At 36.2% G+C, this 19576-nt stretch overlaps 1 protein-coding gene and 1 pseudogene across 7 annotated transcripts in view; both read left to right on the top strand.

Moving 5' to 3' along the window:
• Nucleotides 1–6464: 6464 nt before the first annotated feature.
• GRIK2 (glutamate ionotropic receptor kainate type subunit 2) overlaps nucleotides 6465–19576 on the top strand; it is an 840407-nt gene continuing 827295 nt past the window's right edge. For 2 of the 5 annotated variants that reach the window (XM_081530948.1, XM_081530946.1), the window contains exons 1-2: nucleotides 6465–6661; nucleotides 16765–16868. The gene's annotated coding sequence lies outside the window, so the exon portion shown is untranslated. The remainder of the gene's footprint in view (nucleotides 6662–16764; nucleotides 16869–19576) is intronic. The other 3 variants (XM_081530945.1, XM_081530949.1, XM_081530944.1) reach the window with 2 other exon arrangements.
• The window catches only part of LOC145522000 (importin subunit alpha-1 pseudogene), a 51046-nt pseudogene continuing 37934 nt past the window's right edge, over nucleotides 6465–19576 (top strand). For both annotated transcript variants that reach the window (XR_014065838.1, XR_014065837.1), the window contains exon 1: nucleotides 6465–6519. The product of XR_014065838.1 is annotated as an importin subunit alpha-1 pseudogene, transcript variant X3 (transcript). The remainder of the gene's footprint in view (nucleotides 6520–19576) is intronic.

The following is a 19576-nucleotide window of genomic DNA, read 5'->3' as shown; positions in this document are numbered from 1 at the left end:
CTGATAAAAGGTAGAGAAGATACTTGGTGGTGCAGTGTAGACTGGGGCTTACAGGCAGAAGGATAGAAATGTATTAAAGCAGATAGAGATAAAATATTTTTTTAAAAAATTCTTCCGGAATGAACATGATTAAAATAATCACTGCTACATGAAACTGATAAATATGAACATATACAGGGAACAAGAGTTGAAAGAGACAAGAAACTAGGCTCAATGCAACGTCTTTGCTTTTTAATACCACTCATTCTCACTATCTTTCGAATAGGTGCTAGAGGCATTAATTCCGAAGCTGCTTTTCTTAGGAGCGGAAGTGTTGGCAGGTCAGCTACTGAGGGCACCTCTGCCATTGTTTGGCAGCTGAGTGCATTGGCCTAAAATCCCTGCAGCCTTCTCCCTGAACTGCTGCCTCATTATGAAGGAAGCTGTCACTTCAACCCTCAGGTTCTGTTCTTTGAAACAGCCACTGATGGGACATCATAGGTTTGGCCCATTGCTCATTACATATTTATGTTGAGGGGAGTCTTCAAATTACTGTTTAGTTTCTCATTATCATTTAATACTTCCTACTTCTAAGTGAAATCAGGCTAGAAAGATGGAGAAAAATTATGCATGGGTACTCTTATCTCTTTCCATTGTTGAAACTCCTTGAATTCATCTTTCAAGCAAGGGGAATAACAGGAATGAAAAAATAACTGCCCTGAAGTTGTTATAGATGTTCTTGCCTTGCTTTGATTTCACTGTTTAGGCTTCTCAGTTTCCCAGCTTCTTACGGAAATAGGTACTTTAGCATGAAAGCAGACTACTGCTTCTTCTAAACTCTGAATTTGTTTGATTTTTAATATTTTATACTTATTTTTACAACTCTCAGCTTCTCTCCGGTCATCCATGAATTATTTTTAAAGTAAGCATATTTTTAAAATTTGTTCTTGTTTCCTGATTGTTCCTTTTTCATTAAAGCTTAGTTTTGATTTACAAGGTAAAAATTCCTCTGAGAATAATAATTGTGTATATAGATTATATATAATGTGTGTATTATATATAATCTATGTATATGTATATATTATATATATGTATATGCATGTGTGTGTGCTTAGTCGCTTCAGTTGTGTCCAACTCTGTGTGACCCCATGGATAGTAGCCTGCCAGGCTTCTCTGTCCATGGAATTCTCCAGGCAAGAATACTGGAGTGGGTTGCCATTCCCTTCTCCAGGGGATCTTCCAGACCAGGGATTGAACCTTCATCTCCTGCAGTTCCTGCATTGCAGACAGATTCTTTACCACTGAGCCACTGGGGAAGCCCCAGTAAGATATATATATATATATATGATTTCCCAGGCAAGAATACTGGAGTGGGTTGCCATTCCCTTCTCCAGGGGATCTTCCTGACCCAGGGATCAAACCTCTATCGCCTGCATTGGCAGGCAGATTCTTTACCACTGAGCCACCAGAGGAGCCCAACATGAATCAGAAACCCGATGAGGATACTAGGGCTTAGATAGGTTGGGAAATCTGCTCAAAATTATAGAATCATGCATAGAAGGAGAAGACAATATCACCCCACTCCAGTACTCTTGCCTGGAGAATCCCATAGACGGAGGAGCCTGGTAGGCTGCAGTCCATGGGGTCGCTAAGTCAGACACGACTGAGCGACTTCACTTTCACTTTTCACTTTCATGCATTGGAGAAGGAAATGGCAACCCACTCCAGTGTTCTTGCCTGGAGAATCCCAGGGATGGGAGAGCCTGGTGGGCTGCCATCTATGGGGTGGCACAGAGTCGGCCACAACTGAAGTGACTTAGCAGCAGCAGCAGCAGCAGCATGCATAGAGAGGCTTGGAATCCATCCCAGGGGGTCTGATTCTAAGCACACATTCTTAGCCATTTCACCTTCTGCCTCTTGATATGAAAAGACAGAGTTATTTTCCAACAAAAGGTTTTGGTTTCTTACTGAGGGGAGGGTAGTATACTATTTTGGTTTATCTATGATTGTGATTTATTTCATTAATATGAAAAATAAGAACTAATTAAGCTAGACATAGAAAACACAGCTACATAATTATGGGAATACCCAGAAAATCTGCCATATTCACAAGAGATAAGTGCTAGAAATAATGCATTTAAAATTTTACTTTTATCTGTAAATAGCTGTGAAGTTGTTCTGTGTGTATGTATTTTAAAGACTAGAAGTATCAAATTTTTACTACTCGATGGTTGATTCTAAAAAAAGCTACATATATGGAATCAGTCTTGTTAAACCAAAGCAAAATAACACTACAAGCAATTTTAAGTACCTTATATTTTAAAAGCCCTGGATTCAAATCTGAAACTGATATAACATTTTTATTAAAAATGTCTCAATGCTTTGTTTTTCATGGTCAAAAATTTTCAAGACTTAATTTTCAAGGTTTATTTTCATGTGTGATTCTTGCTATGTAAGGAATTTTTCTTTCTTTAATTTAAAGAATGTTTACAGTAGAAGAGATTTTGATTGCTTTGTCCCTATGTATCCTTTTCTAAACATTAATTTTGAATAGCAGATGGTTAGATTCAGACAACATAGGATTTAGTTCATTTCTTTGTCATTACTCATAGTTTGAAATTTAGAAAACTTGAATTCAGGGAAAGAAGGAAGATAATCAATTTATAGTAAATTTGATCTCGCATTTCCCACTCTGTGTGAGTAGGATTAACCACGTCTTTATAGTGTCGAGGTGCATTTTACATCTATTTGAGGCATTTGAAATGTTTTGGATCAGGTTGTTGGCCTGCCGTCAAATTATCACATACTTTTCAAGCAGCTTTGACTTCAGAGGAGCTCAATGAGCTCTCATTTTTGAAAATGGAAATGAGGCGATGGTTTAAAATATTTTAAATTTCTTCTGGTTTTGTCAGTCAATAATACTTATTTCAAAACCACTCTCTGCTGAGAGATTTTCTTGGTGGCATAAAGTATTGAGGGGGAAAGTGAAACTGTTACTTTCATTTAATGTTGCTGTAATATACAAAACATGAGATCTGCTATTATCCACCTTTTTCAGAATGCATTAGAGACAAAGTCAATATCATCTTTTCTGGCATCTATAACATCTCATCTCTTCTCTGAATCCTTTTGACATTTAAGAAACAGAAGTGATACATTCATTCTTTTTTAAAGTGAGATAATTGACATAACATTTTGTAGATTTAGGGGATATAAAGTATTGATTTGATACATTTATACATTGCAGTCTGATTACCACCAAAGCATTAGCTGACACCTCTTTTGCATCCCATAATTATCACTTCTTTTTTTGTGGTGAGAATAATTAAGACCTATGCTTTTAGCAGTGTGAAGGATACAGTATTATTGGCTATATATAATCACTACACTGTGCATTGGGTATCCAGAACTAATTTATCTATTAGTTGTAAGTTTGTACCCTTAGACAAGTTCTCCCCAATCCCAGTCTCTGGCAACCACCATGCTCTGTCTCTATACGTTCAGCTTTTTTAGATTCCATGTATAACTGATATCAAACAGTATTTGTCTTTCTTTGTCTGACTTATCTCACTTAGCATAATGTCCTCAAGCCCCATCCGTGTGGTTTTAAGTGGCAAGGTTTTCTTCTTTCTCATGGCTGAATAAATTCCATGATTTCCTTCTTTCTCATGGCATAGGGAGAAATTGAACTGTCATGTAGGCCTAATAAGAACCTCAGCCAATTATAAGGGAAGCTCTGGACTGAAGTGGCAGTTCAGAGTTGTCCCAGGTTAGGCCATGTCAAGCCCCCATGAGATGTGGGAAATCCAGGGAAGAGGCATCATCCTGGGGACTCTCTGAAACTGATGGGGCTGACAGTGGAATATGCTTACAATTAGGGTAACAGGATCTTCCTGGATAGGAATCTGGGCAGCACACCACAGTATCCACCATAAAGACTCAAAATCCCTCTTAGAGAGGGAGATATTTCAGTTAAATAAAAAATATATATATATATAAATTATATATATAAATCTAGTTATTAACCTCAGAAGAATTTGTGCCCATGAATCAAGAATAAGCCTTAATGGAAAAGAAACAGAGAACAAGAAAAAACTTAAAATTGTTTACTTAAATAAAAACCATTCATTGGGTGACTGAGGAGTAAAATAGACTTGTGTGAATACCAAGCCTATTATTTGGAAGATAAGCTTGAGAACACAGAGCTAGGCAATAAAAAATTGAACAAAAGATTAGAAAAGCTAAAATACATCAATGAATATTTTAATTGATACAATATTCTTCTAATGTAAAGTTTAAAAATAGGAAATAAAGTTGAGAGAGGAGAGGATATTAATGAGCCATGAAACAAAAAACAAAAAATCAACACAGGTCTGAAGAAATAGATAGTTTTTAAATGGAAAAATTCCATGAAATTCCAAATGTGTTTAATAAAAAAAAAAAAGCAAAAACAAAACTGAGCAAAACCTCCAAACTACACCTAGATACAATCTGGTGAAATTTAAAACCCACAGGACAAAGAAAATTCTAAAGACTTTTGGAGAAAAAAAGAAGGTCACTTGAAAGGGATGAGAACTACTCTGACATCAATGGAAAGCAGAAGATCATGGAACAATTTCTTCAAAGTTTTGAGGGTTTTTTAAAAAATGTTTAATTTTATACTAGAGCATTGCTGATTAACAATGTTGTGATAGTTTCAGGTGGACAGCAAAGGTACTCAGCCATACATATACACGTAATCATTCTCCCTCAAACTCCCCTCCCAGCCAGACTGCCACATACAAGAAGAGTTCCCTGTGCTATACAATAAGTCTTTGTTGGTTATCCATTTTAAGTATAGCAGAGTGTATTTTAAACCCAGGAATTTATATCCAGCTAAATTATCAGAGAAATAAAAAAAAAAATTTGAACACAATGGTGCTTGGAACACTCACTGTTCATATACTCTACCTGTAAACTATCATTCTCAGGGAGTAAGTACTTCAGTAAAATGATCAAAACAATAAAATGAATACAAGAAAGATGGAACAGGATACAATAAATAAAGGTAGGCAATTTCATCTAAGAAAAGTGAAATTCGGGAAAAAGTTGAAAGAGAATTCAGAACAACAAGATGCCAATTGCTTGACTTTTAAGTGAAAGGAATTATAATTATTTCACCTTAGGTCCAGTCACTCCACTTACTCCACTTACTATTATCATAAATAGTGAGAAGGTAATGAAGAGTATCTCACAGTGTGAATCAAAAATTTGAGTCTTCAGTGTGCTATTTAAACTTAAAAGAGAAACATTAGAAGAACTACATATAATAATATAATGAAACAAAGTGGAGAAGTGGCAGGAGTTATAGAATATAGTATAAATTCATCTTTAATAAAAAGTATCAGACATTATATTTATAAACTATAAAAAAGAAGCTCAATTACATTATGTAGAGTTGTGATGGCAGTCTCCCCAAAAACCAAAACACACACAATATAAAGTGGTCATTTTGGGGACCTAGACCTCAGAAAAAAGGGTAAAGGGAGATGTTACTTATTTTATATTCTTCTATGTAGTTATTATTTTTTCTATCATGTAGAAATTATATTCATTATATAAAAGCTAGTCTAAAAACACTTGTATGGATAGTTAAATAGACTGTGTTGATAGATTTCTCTATATTAGAATAGTATCCAGCAATTGGTTTACAAAAATATATGAAGGCAGTAACAAAACAACTGCAGGTCTAAAACCCACAGTGTAAAACATTCTATTGAGTGTATTTAATGTAAAAATGTCGACACTGACTAAGCCTTTCAAAAATACTTATATTTATGATAGAATTATTTGATGCAACAAAGAGATTATTCAGTATAAGATTATCTAATTTATATAAATTAAATCTTGCTCCCCAACACTTTTTTGGGGGGAGGTAGAATGGGCAGAAGGCCAAAGTTCCTTTCTTATGTCGGTTTCCCTGGGAATTCGACTCTGGGACAGAGATTTGCATGCAAGTGATGTATTGGAAGGGCTTTTGGGGAAATCACCTGTGCGGGAGAGAGGACAGATGGATTGGGCAAGGGAGAAGCTGAACTACCATGAAGTTGCAACACTCAGTGGGCCCCATGGGGATCTCTGGGACTGTCATGGACTCTCAGAGTTGTCCTACCTTGAGTCAAGGGTGCTGGGCTTTTGTATCCCCACACTGCTTAATCACTGAATATAGGTTGCCCCCAGTGAGGACATAAGGTTGGGTGAAGACACTCTCTTTGGTTGAGGGCAATGCTTCCCTGATGGCTCAGATGGCAAAGAATCTGCCTGCAATGTGGGAGACCCGGGTTCGATCCCTGGGTCCAGAAGATGCCCTGGACAAGGGGATGGCTTTCCACTTCAGTATTCTTGCCTGGGAAATCACATGGACAGAGGAGCCTGGAGGGCTACAGTCTATGAGGTCACAAAGAGTTGGACACAACTGAGCAGCTAACACTTTTCAATGCTTACTTATAGCGAGACTCAGCTGTGAACCATTGTTGGTGAACATGTCTGGCAGCTGCAGAAGTAAGTGTCTCAGTCGGTCCTAAATGGATCTGGATGGGATACCAAAGCATCCCCTTCAGGACACCAACTTCAACCTGATTTCTGTGCTGGTCCCTCAGTCTCCTGGGAGTGTCTCCCCCATTTGACTGCCTAGATGATCACTGTGAGTAAAGATATCAGATATCTGGTCGTAACAGGGTCCAGAGCCTGTGTCTAGTCTCAACCTTCAGTTTCGGGAGAGCAGAAGGGCTCTAGGCAGTTCTGTAAGTATAATGAATGGTGAATGCTCAGGGTTTGTTATGTTTAACAAATCCTAACATGTTGGGTATAGATGTAAAGAGGAACGTTCAACTCTGCTACAACCTACAAATTTTGATCACAAAGATACTGATGTCCAATATATATCTGAAGTTTCAATAACTTTTTTCATGAAATGGAAGAGTGGAAAGTGGTAATTATAGTAGACATTAAGAGGATCAGACTCTTCATAAACATTTTGAATTTTTGTTTTATAGATTTTCTACTGCATTCTGTGGGCTTCCCTTGAGGCTCAGCTGATAAAGAATCCACCTGCAATGGCAATGTGGGAGACCTGGCTTTGATCCCTGGGTTGGGAAGATCCCCTGGAGAAGGGAAAAGCTACCCACTCCAGTATTCTGGCCTGGAAAATTCCATGGACTGGAGAAGTCCATGGGGTCAGAAAAAGTCGGACATGACTGACTTTCACTTTCACTGTCGCTTTACTGAATTCTGTATAAGGTACAGATAAGATGCGGTAAATTTTTGCATTTCTCTTGCAAGTTATTAATAAGAACCATGATTTAGTGTGTGTAGAATATACTATTGCATACATGAATAATTAAAGACAATTAAGTCTGGAAAGAATCGCACAAATCACTGAGTGCTGCCTTCTTAATGCAGATGTCTTGTTTTAAACCAGTAACCCAGAAAGAGAGCCATATGACTCACCCACAGTCACATAGTGACCTTCTATTTGAGACAGGACTCAAGTTATGGAAGCTGCCATCACCGCTGGACCAAATTTGTGTTTGTCTTAATGTTTGGGCTTCCCTGATGGCTCAGATGGTAAAGTGTCTACCTGCAGTGCAGGAGATCTGGGTTCAATCCCTGGGTTGGGAATATCTCCTGGAGAAGGAAATGGCAACCCACTCCAGTACTCTTGCCTGGAAAATTCCATGGACTGAGGAGCCTGGTAAGCTACAGTCCATGGGGTCGCAAAGAGTTGGACGCGACTGAGAGACTTCACTAATATTTGTATCAGATCTCTATGTGATTAAGGAAAGTCACTTGTTCTTCTGGATCCTAATTGCTTATAGAATTAAAGTTGCTGTATGAATTAGATACTCATCAATTAGAATCTAATTATGAATTTGATTGAACCAAGAAGTGATCCTTTCCTTCATGTTTAGTATGTGATACCATATTTCAATAATTCTAAGATTCCCATTTTTTCATAATTAACACCTTTGAAGTGAAGATGTGGCATACAGTTAATGACATAGCATAGTTTAATGTCCATTATCTGTTTTTAAAATGGTATATAAAATAATTGTGTGCCATATACTTGATAGTGACTTACATTCAATGAGATACAGTATAATAGAAGCAGACATCCAGAGTAGCACAGAATTAGTTGCAAAGTATTGGCTTAAATATTGACTTACAAAGTATTGGCAAGTGTGGTGATGCTTGAATTCCTGCTGTTTTGCCAGGTTATCTTGTATTGGTTAACTTTTTAGACCTTAATTTCTTGAAAATTAAGCAGTTTGGCAGCTTTATCTCTAATATTCCTTCTAGTACAAATATTCTAACATTTTTGAGGATGATGACAATGATGATGATGACAATTGACACCATGACTGAAAAAAGGGATGATATACTTGCAAGTTGACACATTCGAAACCAGCAAACCATAATCATCTGACACTGTCCATCAATCTTGGCTTCCTGGGTTGTGCGGCAGTAAAGAATCCTCCTGCCAATTCAGGAGATGCGGGAGACTCAGGGAAGATCCCCTGGAGGAGGAAATGGTGACTCATTCCCGTATCCTTGCCTGGGAAACTCCATGGACTGGGGAGCCTGGCAGGCTGCAGTCCATGGGTCACAAAGAGTCAGACATGACTGAGCACGCACACACCATCCATCAATCTACTCTATTTCAAAAATGATAGGGGATAGCTTAATTTTTGACTGGTTAAGGGCCTATATATTTGTGCTACCACAGGAATGATTTCATACAATGACTCATGGATGGCTTTCCAAAAAAGTGTGGTTGCCTAAATTTAGTAAAAATAAAATGTCACTGCATGCTATTTTATATCCATACAGTTAAGTGCATGCATCAGATCAATTATATGTTGAATATTATGAGAGACAAGTTTAAATTTCAAACCTATCTTCTTAAATGTATTTTTAGCTTCCATTATTCCACGCTTTCAAATCCTGTGGGTTAATGCCATTTTGGTTAGATTCTCGATTACACTTTAGAACTCTATCTGGGTTTAGGATATAAAAACAATAATTTTAATTTTCCCAAGGAAACTGCTGAAAGATGCTGTGTGTATGTAGAATCAGGGCTATCTTTATTCCATCGTCTAATACTTGCCATCAGTCTTTTGTAAGCAGTAAGTGAGAATGGAAGCTGTCATCCAGACCTCAGTGTCTACTTCAGAGCCTTCAGGCAGCACGTTTCCATTCACTTTTCTTAAGCACTGAGCTTCTTTCTGTCCTTTCTTGATAAGCAGAACTTGACTTTATCAGCACCTGTCACTCCAGCCAGTACACAGATTTGCTCATTACACTTGTCTTCCATATCATTTAAAAGACTTAGCTATGATTATAGCTTGCTTTCACAAACACTTCTTTCTGGTTATAGCTGTTTATATATTCTCATGCGTAAAAAGTATGTGGACATGAAGGCCCTATGGCAACAGAAAGAGTGCCCATAAAATGCTGAAGATACAGTCCAGTATTAATTAATGCATCAACTCAAGTTAATAGAGGTAAAGCTAAATTTTCAAGACTACCTTTATGCTCTTGTATTCAGAAACTGAGAAGTGTCTGTTAAGTAATGCATGTGCACCAGTACTTTGTACAAAGCGATTATGGAAAATGTGCCTTCTGAGTTTTTTGCCTTAATGATAAATGTGATCCAATCAAACCATTAAAATGACTTAAATGCAGCTGAGTGTCATTTGTTGCTTGCCATAGTGCTTTTAGAAAAAAATAGTCATTATGAACTCTTAAAAAGGTCTTAATTGCTTTATAATCTATGACAGCTCTGGGTGACTGGCAATAGTCATTTAGCTTTTGTGGAAATTATGAACTATGGAGGTCTAAATGTCATTGTCTGTATGAGGGTATAAAAAGTGTTCCCACTTATTTTTTCTTTTTTTAAAAAATTATGTTTTTATAATCATCTAGAAAAATCTGCCATCTATGGGGTCGCACAGAGTCGGACACGACTGAAGTGACTTAGCAGAAAAATCAGAAGAAGTTGGAAGTTGAAATAGCCTAATGACTTGTTTCAGTCAGTATGGCCTCCTGTGCTGTGACCTAATTTAAGACACTTGAGGTCAGTCATCACTGACCAAATAGATTGAGGTAGCCTTGGCTCTATTATCTTCTGGGTCAGAAATAGTTTTTATTGAGAAGAAAAGACTCTGGTCAACAAATGTGCCACCCCTAATTAAAACTTTTATATATGTAAGTTGTAGAATATAGTGTTTCATAGGTTGGAAAAGAGAGCAGTAATATCAAAATCTTGGAGAATATTATATAGAACAAGTAAATGGAATATCATATCATTAGATGAGTATAATTCAACTCCATAATGAATATAAAGATAGGTTGATTTTCTTTATCATTAATTTGTTCACTGATTTGACAAATATTTATTGAACTTCTACTGTGCTTAAGATGTTAGAATGTATCTTTTGGATGCTGGTAGTAATAATCATTTAGTTTTTATTTTTTTAACTGGGTTGCCATTTATAAAATTATACACAGCATCTGATATTTTTCTAAAAAGTTTCCCCTTAGATGAATAGGGGTAGAGCAGACTAAGGTTTTTTCTGAGTCTTGTTATTCAGTGAGTGAAGAGCAGTGAGCAGCTGACAGAAGAAGGGCAGCATGTCTTTAAGTGACTCTCAGTGAGGACAAGGCCAGAGGATAAATGTGATCCTTAATTCAGATAAGGAAAGAAGACACCACAGCAGTTTTTCAAATAGAGTTGGGTCAAAAGAAAGTACCTGACACTGTAACAACATGTATGGCCCTGGAGCCTTGAAATATTATAGGTTTCAAAGTAAGCTTTGATCTTAGATCTATAGATCTGTAATGATTTTATATTACAATATTAATAATTTTGTCAAGCAAATAAAATTTTAGTCACCATTATGTTTAGGGTTTTTTGCAGTTATAAATCTTGCTCCAAGTTGCAAATAAAGAAGAATATCAGGAGTGTGTGTGTTGAAGTTCAAAGGAGACCACATATGTTCCATGTATGCTACCAGAAAAAAAAAGAATTGTCGCTACCATCAACTTAAAACTGACTCTTTAAGCTATGAAATATAAGTCATATTATAATATACAAGTTGGTAAGAAACATATTTATCCATCAAGAGAGAAAATAAAACAAAGGGACTGCAGGTGTTTTAGCATCCTTCAACTGATGATGTGTTCTGGTCGAGATGTTCAAGCCCGGCGGATAGTGGTCCTGCTCTTTTGCTCATGTTGACTCTTTCCATTTGCTCTACATTTCTTGGTACTAATGTTTCTTACTATGCTTCAGTTACATAATACTTTGGCAAGAACTATAGCATCCTATGTCTTTGAAGATTTTGTTTCAAATATTTGAAATTGGTGTCATTAATGCCTAGACCATTGTCTGGCATGTTGTAAGCATTCAGATGCTTGTTTACTTAGTGGATCAAATCATGTCTGGTGACTCAGTTCTCTTTCTTTCTCTCTAGCAATCTCCCAGGGACCATGCCTGTCCCTTATAAAGCCTTAGACCATTAATTCTCCCTATTCGCTCTCAATTTCTGCTCCATCACAACATCTCCTCTCCCCCTGCTACTTTAGAATTCTCTGCACAGATGGTTCAGCAAGTCATCAATGTTCCAGAGATGGGTAGTGTTGATTTGGGCTTCCAGATAATTGCACATATGTGCTACCCTGCTCTCTGTTTTACTTAGCGTAGGGTGGCTCCACTGTTTTTCTCATTTCAAGAAATTGTGCAAACTGTGTTTAAATACTAAATTTCATTTTGTCTGTCTTCAAGAAAAACTAATTTTTCTTGATTATTGAGGTTATAGGCAAATGAAATATTAGTTGAGTTTAGTTTGGCTTCCTGGATTGAGTTCAAGCTTTGTAAAGTTCAACTATCATTATAGAAATTTATGTTTTTCCCCTAATACTAGGATTGAGGATAGATTTTAAATTAAATTACCTAAATATTTAATTTAAATTTTTGGTTTTCTATGTATATTATCTAAAGTAATATTAGCAAAAAGTAAGACTTCCACTCCTGTGCATGGTTCACCACTGTATTATAAGATAACTCATTTTTACATGTTCTACCAGGACAAAAACAAAAATACAAAGAAAACATTTTCATAGAGCCAGTATTCTAAGCATAGAATTCATCATGATATCACCATACGTTTCTCTGGACTCTTGATAACTCATGAATGGAAGAACTTGGAATCTCGAGGAGAGTTATTTTTTGCCATTTTATTTAGGAAAAACATGCTACTGGATAATTAAAAACTACATAACAATTCATTTAAAACTATGGACTACATATGATATATGATCCAAGTGTCTTACAGTACAAAACATTATCATAAAGCGGCCTACATGCTAGCAAAACATATATGAAGTAAACAAGGATTAAGAATGAAGAAAAGAAAGCTCATATTTTTCTTTAATTCCTCCTCCACCCTCATCTCAAGAGGCAGAGTGTATCCTAAGAAAGAAAGCTGTGGAATAGGAGCTCCACTGCTATCCACATCACCATCAATTAGGGATTTGTTTGTTTAAGGAGTACAATACTTCCAGGAAATTACTACCTGGAAGATTTATCTTTTCCAGTTTATAAACCAAAGTCCCCTGCTTCAAACTTTGCAGGACTCAGAACGTGATTAAAGTTTTAACCTAAATGAAGCAACTGGAAAAGAATTTCTGATATTAACATGGTCAAAAATCTCTCTTCATTTTGGCCTTTAACTTTTGCTTACATGTTTATCAACACAAGTAAAATTAAGTGATGTGAGGTCCCAAGTTTTAATGTATCCCTTTTCAAATCAGAAGCTCTTTTAATCCCCCCAAATACTATTAACTTACTGAACAATCTCTCCAAAATGTGGGCCATTCTTTTGCTTATCAATTACAAGCCTGAAAGTTATTGGTCAATCTTCCATGCAAGATATAAGGAGGTGGTAGTGTTAGGTTGTAAATGCCTATGATAGTTAAGTTTTTTGTTTTTTGTTTTTTTATAAATTTATTTATTTTAGTTGGGGGCTAATTACTTTAGATAGTTAAGTTTTGTACAAGTGAGATCAGCTTCCTGGTGACTTAGCGGTAAAGAACCTGCCTACCAATGCAGGAGATGATCCTGGGTTTGATCCCTGAGTCAGGAAGATCCCCTGGAGAAGGAAATGACAACCCACTCTAGTATTCTTTTCTGGGAAATCTCATGGACAGAAGAGCTTTGTGGACTACAGTCCATGGGGTCACAAAGAGTCAGACATGACTCAGAGACTAAACAGCAGCAACAACAACGAGTGAGAAGCTATGGTTCTTGTCTTCAGAGCTTATAGTCTAGCCAGGAATATTACATATTAAATATATCTTTACATCAGGGTTTAGTTACAACCATGATATAAAGATTATGGACCCATCAACTGACTAGTTATTCCATTTAAACTGTTTTAAGCTACTTGCTCTGCTTACTTCAGAGAGATGAAATGGACTTACACGAAGGTTTATGTATCCTTGTAAGGGGTTTCATTGGTCTGTTCACCACATTTAACATGGCTATACTCATAGTACGTTTCAGGAAGTATTAACTCCCTAATGCTCATTATCTATCAAAGCTCTGGTTGAGAGAAACTATATTTAAGAGGGATTGAGTTAAAAAATATGCTCTCCATCCTCCTTTATATACCCTGTCCTGGATGAAATCAGTACAATAGGTTGCTGTCTGTGTGGACTGCATTTTATTGCTCACCTTCCCCTGTGGAGTTTGTATTGATTCTCACTTCGGCACAATGCCATTAACTTATGTTGAAGGATGTTGCAATAAACAGCCTGATGAAATGCATTGCTATGCACTGTAAGGGTGTTGTCCATTTCATTTATACCTTGTCCTCCAAGAAAGCCCAGGGGGATTTTCCTTCAGGGTTTGTGGACAAGTATTTGTACTTCTTCCTGTCAACTAGGTTGTCTTTATTTCGTTATCTATGTCAATTAAATAACTACAACTACTTTCTATCTTCTCATTTGATGCTAGATTTGTGGCTTATGTGTAAGAAATATATAGTATTTTAAGACATGCGTTAAAAAAACACCAGCCTTCTTTCCTTTTCTTTGTTTCATCCTTACTTTGTTTTCCCGTCTACAATTCATCTTTTTTTGCTGTATGACGCATACCTTAGTAAACCATCTTAAACTGTTTAAGAACAAAGAGGGGTATAAAAAATAAATCTGATAAATAGCTAGGCAATTAGCCTAGTAGCATTTGTTGTAAAATAATTCCACTCTATTTTAACCCATGATGTCTACTTTATCATATATTTAATACTTTACATATACTGAGCTCTGTTCAGGGCAGTTCATTTTGTTTTGTTGTTGTTTAGTTGCTAAGTCCTATCCGACTCTTTGTGACCCCTTGAACCGTAGCCCATCAGGCTCCTCTGTCCATGGGATTTTCCAAGCAAGAATACTGGAGTGGGTTGCCGTTTCCTCTTCCAGGGGATCTTTCCAATCCAGGCATCAAATCTGGGTCTACTGCTTGGCAGACAAACTCTTTACCACTGAGCCACCTGGGACGCCCTTCATTTTGTTTTTTGCCCATCCCAGGGATCAAACCCACATCTCCTGTGTCTCTTGCGTAGCAAGTGAATTTTTCACCCACTGAGCCATCAAGGAAGTGCTTCGTTTTGTTTTGCTCATTTGCAATACTGTATTGACTCAGAAATTTCACTGCTTGAAATTCATCCTAGGAAAACAAGGATAAGTACAAAGATTTAACTATAAAAATGCCTATTGGGTCATTTTTTATAATAGTAAAAATTGGGAAACAAGCTAAATATTTAGATATACAGGGTAAACAGCAAACTGAAGTTTAGTACTTAATGGAATACTTGCAAGCAAGATAACATTATGGTTTGTTTATTGACATATTCACAATTTAGTAAGCAGAGTAAAAGCAAAGAAAATGTACAAATGATCATATTTATGTTAATAAATAGTTAGCTGTGATTCTCTCCTTAATTGTTGAGGGATAAAATAATGGCTTTTCAATAAACAATACCCAACATTTATGTTATGACAGTGGAGCATCTTCCTACAAAGTGTAGTAAAAAAAAATTTTTTTTTTCACTTTGGTTCCTTCTTCACTGATATTTCCAAGAACATCTAGGGATGTTTTCTCAAGTCGAAAGCACCCATCCTGCTATTCCTAGCCATGTTGCAAGAGTCAGAATTAAGCCACTCTGCCTTGAGGGTGAAGGACAGTATGTTAGCACTGAATGTTGGTTGCTTTACCAGGTTTCCAACAAGGCAGGAAGCAGGTGTTGCCCCTGTGGTTTGTCAGCATGAAATGATAGGTTTGGGGCCAAGCCTCCTGCTCTTTCACTGCCCCCTCTGTGGGTGCACATCCCTGCTCAGCCCAAGGATCCTCGGGGTGTGAGGGAGGAACACTCTTTATTCAGTGTTCTTTTCTTCAGCCAGAAATTCTCAACAGGAAGGTTGGCTCTGCTCACAAACTTCTGATCCTTTTAATGTTCACTCATAGCCCTATTTTCAAGGCAAGTCCACAGTAGCTGGGTCCAGAGGGTTTTTCAAGTTGTCACAACTGTGAAATCAGCTCATCACTTTTGTCCAGCACTTAGTTCCTGTTGCTATGGATAAATTATATTCTTCAAGTACAAACCACCACTTTTTTATACATGCACATACTTTGAAAAAGATTTGGAATGGTGTTCATCACAATGACATTGTATGATTTCAGTTTTAATTGTGCTTATCTATGTATTTTAGTTTTTCTACAAACCATACATTACTAAATAAAATCTTCCACTACATCTAAATCCATTTACTTCTTAAAGTTAGAAAAAAATCTTTATATTGTAGAAACTTTCAAATATACACAAAAATAGAGAACATAGTATTATATAATTATCTCCAATGTACTCATCACCTGTAGACAAAATCATTTATTTTCATCATTTTTTATCGCTATTATACCCAACATTATATTTTGCTGAGACACTTTAAAAGCAAATCCAAGATATCATGTCATTTTTACCTATAAATACTTTCATATTCATTTGTAACTGCAAAGGCATTTTTAATATACTCATTCTCTCATTATCATGCCTATTCTAATTAATCATAATTCCTTAATGTCATCTGATTTTCTAGTCTATACTCACATTTTCTTGTTTCTCAAAGATGCATTTTTACAGTTGGTTTAAGGAATCAATTGTGTTTCACATATTATTTTTGTACTTGGTCTCCTAAGTCCCTTTTATGGTATAACAGTCTCCCCACCCACACTTTTGGTATGTCATTGTTTCATTAGGAACTAAATCATATGTCTTTTAGAAGGTGCAGGATGAATGAACCCTGAGTAAAGGAGAGATAGAGGAAAGAATAGGCAAGCTAGAAGCTTCATCTTTGAATACAGAGTTAGTAATTCTGTCTAAAATTGATAGAGCAAAAAAAAAAATTAAGTGATACTAAATTTTGTGTAGTAACAAATGTAAAAAAATAGATGAACTGAAAATAACAATAGAACTATATTAGTAAGATGGAGAAGTGGTGTGAATGAGCTAAGGCCCTGTCTATTGATCTCCTGCTGGAATAGATGGTATCTAAAGTTGATAAATCAAGAAAGAAAAGTAAAATCATGTCATTTGGAGCACCAGACGTAGTGTCAAGATTAAAAATGGAAATTTGGGACTGGGAATACAAAGGTCTGACATGACTCTACCCTCCCTGTTTTCTACCCACCAGTCTGGAGTGGTTTGCCTCATTCCTTGGTCTCTCCTTACCCTCTGTGTTGGGAGCTGGTTTCGGATTTCACCAGAAAAAATCCCAAGTTTGTGAAGCAACAAATGGTAATGATTAAACTATGTTCTCATTTGTGTTATAAGTTTGCATTGATCTTTTCTCTGGAAGCGCAGGAAAAAAAGAGATAATTAAGCACATTTCACAGCAGAAACTGAAGAGTTCCACTGTGCTTGTGCTGAGTTGCTAAGTGGCTCAGTCGGGTCCACCTCTTTTGCAACCCCAGGGACTGTAGCCCACCAGGCTCCTCTGTCCATGGCATTTCCCAGGCAAGAATACTGGAGTGGTTGCCATTTCCTTCTGCAGGGGATCTTCCTGACCCAGAGATCGAATACACACACACACACACACACACACACACACACACACACATATGTGTGTGTGTGTGTGTGTGTATACATATATGTTTGATACAGATTCACTTATGTATATGTATGGTCTTTAGCCAAATGCAATCAGACGCTGTATTATTTTCTAGTAGTGTGTAAGAATGACTGACACATTGTCAGCATTTCAGCTGCCTCCTGTTTTTCCATGCCTTTATCTCAACGTTCCTTAATGTTTACCATGGTAGACATTTTATTATTTTACATATGTATTTTAAAATTGAGTTTGACTTCCTCTTGCACGTCTCACCTTGCTCTTCATAACTTTTTTATACGGAGTAACCATGAAAGATTCAAGAAGACTGAGATAAAAGCTAGTGAATCAGCACAGCAGTGTGTGAATTCTAACCACAAAAATGTTGGTTAATGCTCATCTATTTGCCAATACACAGGATGGGATTTTTAAAAAACGTTCTTTTCACTATTGTGGTTGATTTTGTTTATCAAATCACCAGTTTGTGGGTAGACTGCAATTAGAATATCTGTTCTTTTGATTTGTAGCATTTATCACAATTTGCAAGAATATATTCATATATCTTTTCACAGGTATAACATCGATCACTTGCTGAATAGTAAACTCCATGAAGGCAGGGTCTAAGTCTGTTCTGTTTGTCAATCTATAACACTTGACCTATACGGGGGTTTCATAAATAACAACTACTGAATGAATAAATGAATGAGAGGAAATACTACTAGTAATTGTGTGTGGAGGTTAGTGTTTGTCATTCACTACTGATTGGATTCTTAACTTATTCTTCCAGCTTTGACTGCAGAAAATCAGACTGGTATACATCAGAGATCAAGGCCCTGTTAAACTTTCTAGCATTTCATTTTGATAACTTAGCAGTAGGAAGAAAGTGGGTTCTTTCAGCTTAAAAGGAACTAGACAAAAGGGAAAAAAATTGGGGCAGATAATTGGAAATGCTCTAAACAATAAACTATATTATATAGAAAAGATTACATTAAAAATATAAAAATTTTTATATTTTTAATATGTCTAAGAAATAGTAAAGAAGCTATGTGATTTGAATAAGCTGTAAAAGTATGGTGTTGATTATACTGAAGACATGAAGTTTAATAGCAATAATTATTTTAATGTTTCCTAAGACATGATTGCAAGATATGAATGTACCATAGGGCTTGAGAATCACTACTGACTTAAAAGTTAAGTTTATCATTTAAAAATGGAAGCAATGACCTTGAGCATGGTTAGTGAATTTTGTTGGTTTGAAAATACCATAAAACCTCATTAATTCAGAGTCTATTTAATTTGGAATTTGTGATCATTTGCCAAGACTGACATTTCCTTTTGTATTATCTTGAGGAAAATTTTAACTGAATAGATGAATAGCTTAAAGAAGATGATGGGAGGTGTTTAACCTTTATGAAAGAGACAACATAATTTTAGAAGACTTTAGAACATTGTTCATATGTAAATGCATGCTATTATTTATGAATTGATTTTTGTCTGTTTATTAAAGCAAGCCTAGAATAATTTGTTTTTACAAATTCAGATTTAGTACTGTACTCTAGTATACATATAATGTACTCTAGCATACATATAATAATTCCAACTAATTATTAAAGACAGTAAATTGGAGATGCTTATTATTCACTTATCTATTAAATAAGTATTTATAGAGAGTAATCATCTGCAAGGCCATTTGAAGGGGACAGAGACAGACACAATCCCTCCTCTTGTGGACTTTATGGTCTACTGCAATGTTTTTAAAGTTTGATTGAATAGCTGTATTAGAAAAATATTTTTAGGAGCAACAATTAACATATGCATAGTTATTTATAAATTGCATGCCTGTACTATTTTACTAATTTACCAATTACATAAAATAAATACATTTTTATGGAATGAAATAAAAAGAAACATAAAAAACAGTTTTAATAATGGAACCTCAGATGCAGCCCATGTCAACCTGCTACCCTTGTGGGAAACTCAGCCCAGTAGGTGAGATAGACATTGAATCAATACAAAGAAAAATGTTTGTATAATTTTAAATATAACAAATTTGTGAAGAAGATACAATGTTATGGGAAGGGAAAAGAGGAAGATCTAAGTTAGACAGTGATGTTGGAAAGACTGTTTTGAGGAAGACGTATTTGAGCAGAGGTCAGAATTAACCAAGTCAAGTAGGGTGGGCAGAGCATTCCAGGCTGACAGTATCCCAAGCTCAGATTTCTTGTGGTAGGAATGACTTCAGTGCATTTGAGGAGCTGAAAGAAGTCACTTTGGCTGGAATGCAAGGACTGAGAGTATGTGTGGCAGATAAGTGAGGTTAAAGATCCTGGAGGGCTTATAATAAGAAATTTGGACTTTTTGTCTCAGTTCATAGACAACAGTTTGAATGGTTTTAGGC

Source organism: Giraffa tippelskirchi, chromosome 9 (assembly GCF_054371585.1).
Source record: "Giraffa tippelskirchi isolate mGirTip1 chromosome 9, T2T-mGirTip1v1.2.pri, whole genome shotgun sequence".
In the NCBI taxonomy this organism is placed as follows: Eukaryota; Metazoa; Chordata; class Mammalia; order Artiodactyla; family Giraffidae; genus Giraffa; species Giraffa tippelskirchi.
The sequence above is the reverse complement of the archived record's forward strand: the minus strand, read 5'-3'. Positions and strand labels throughout refer to the sequence as shown.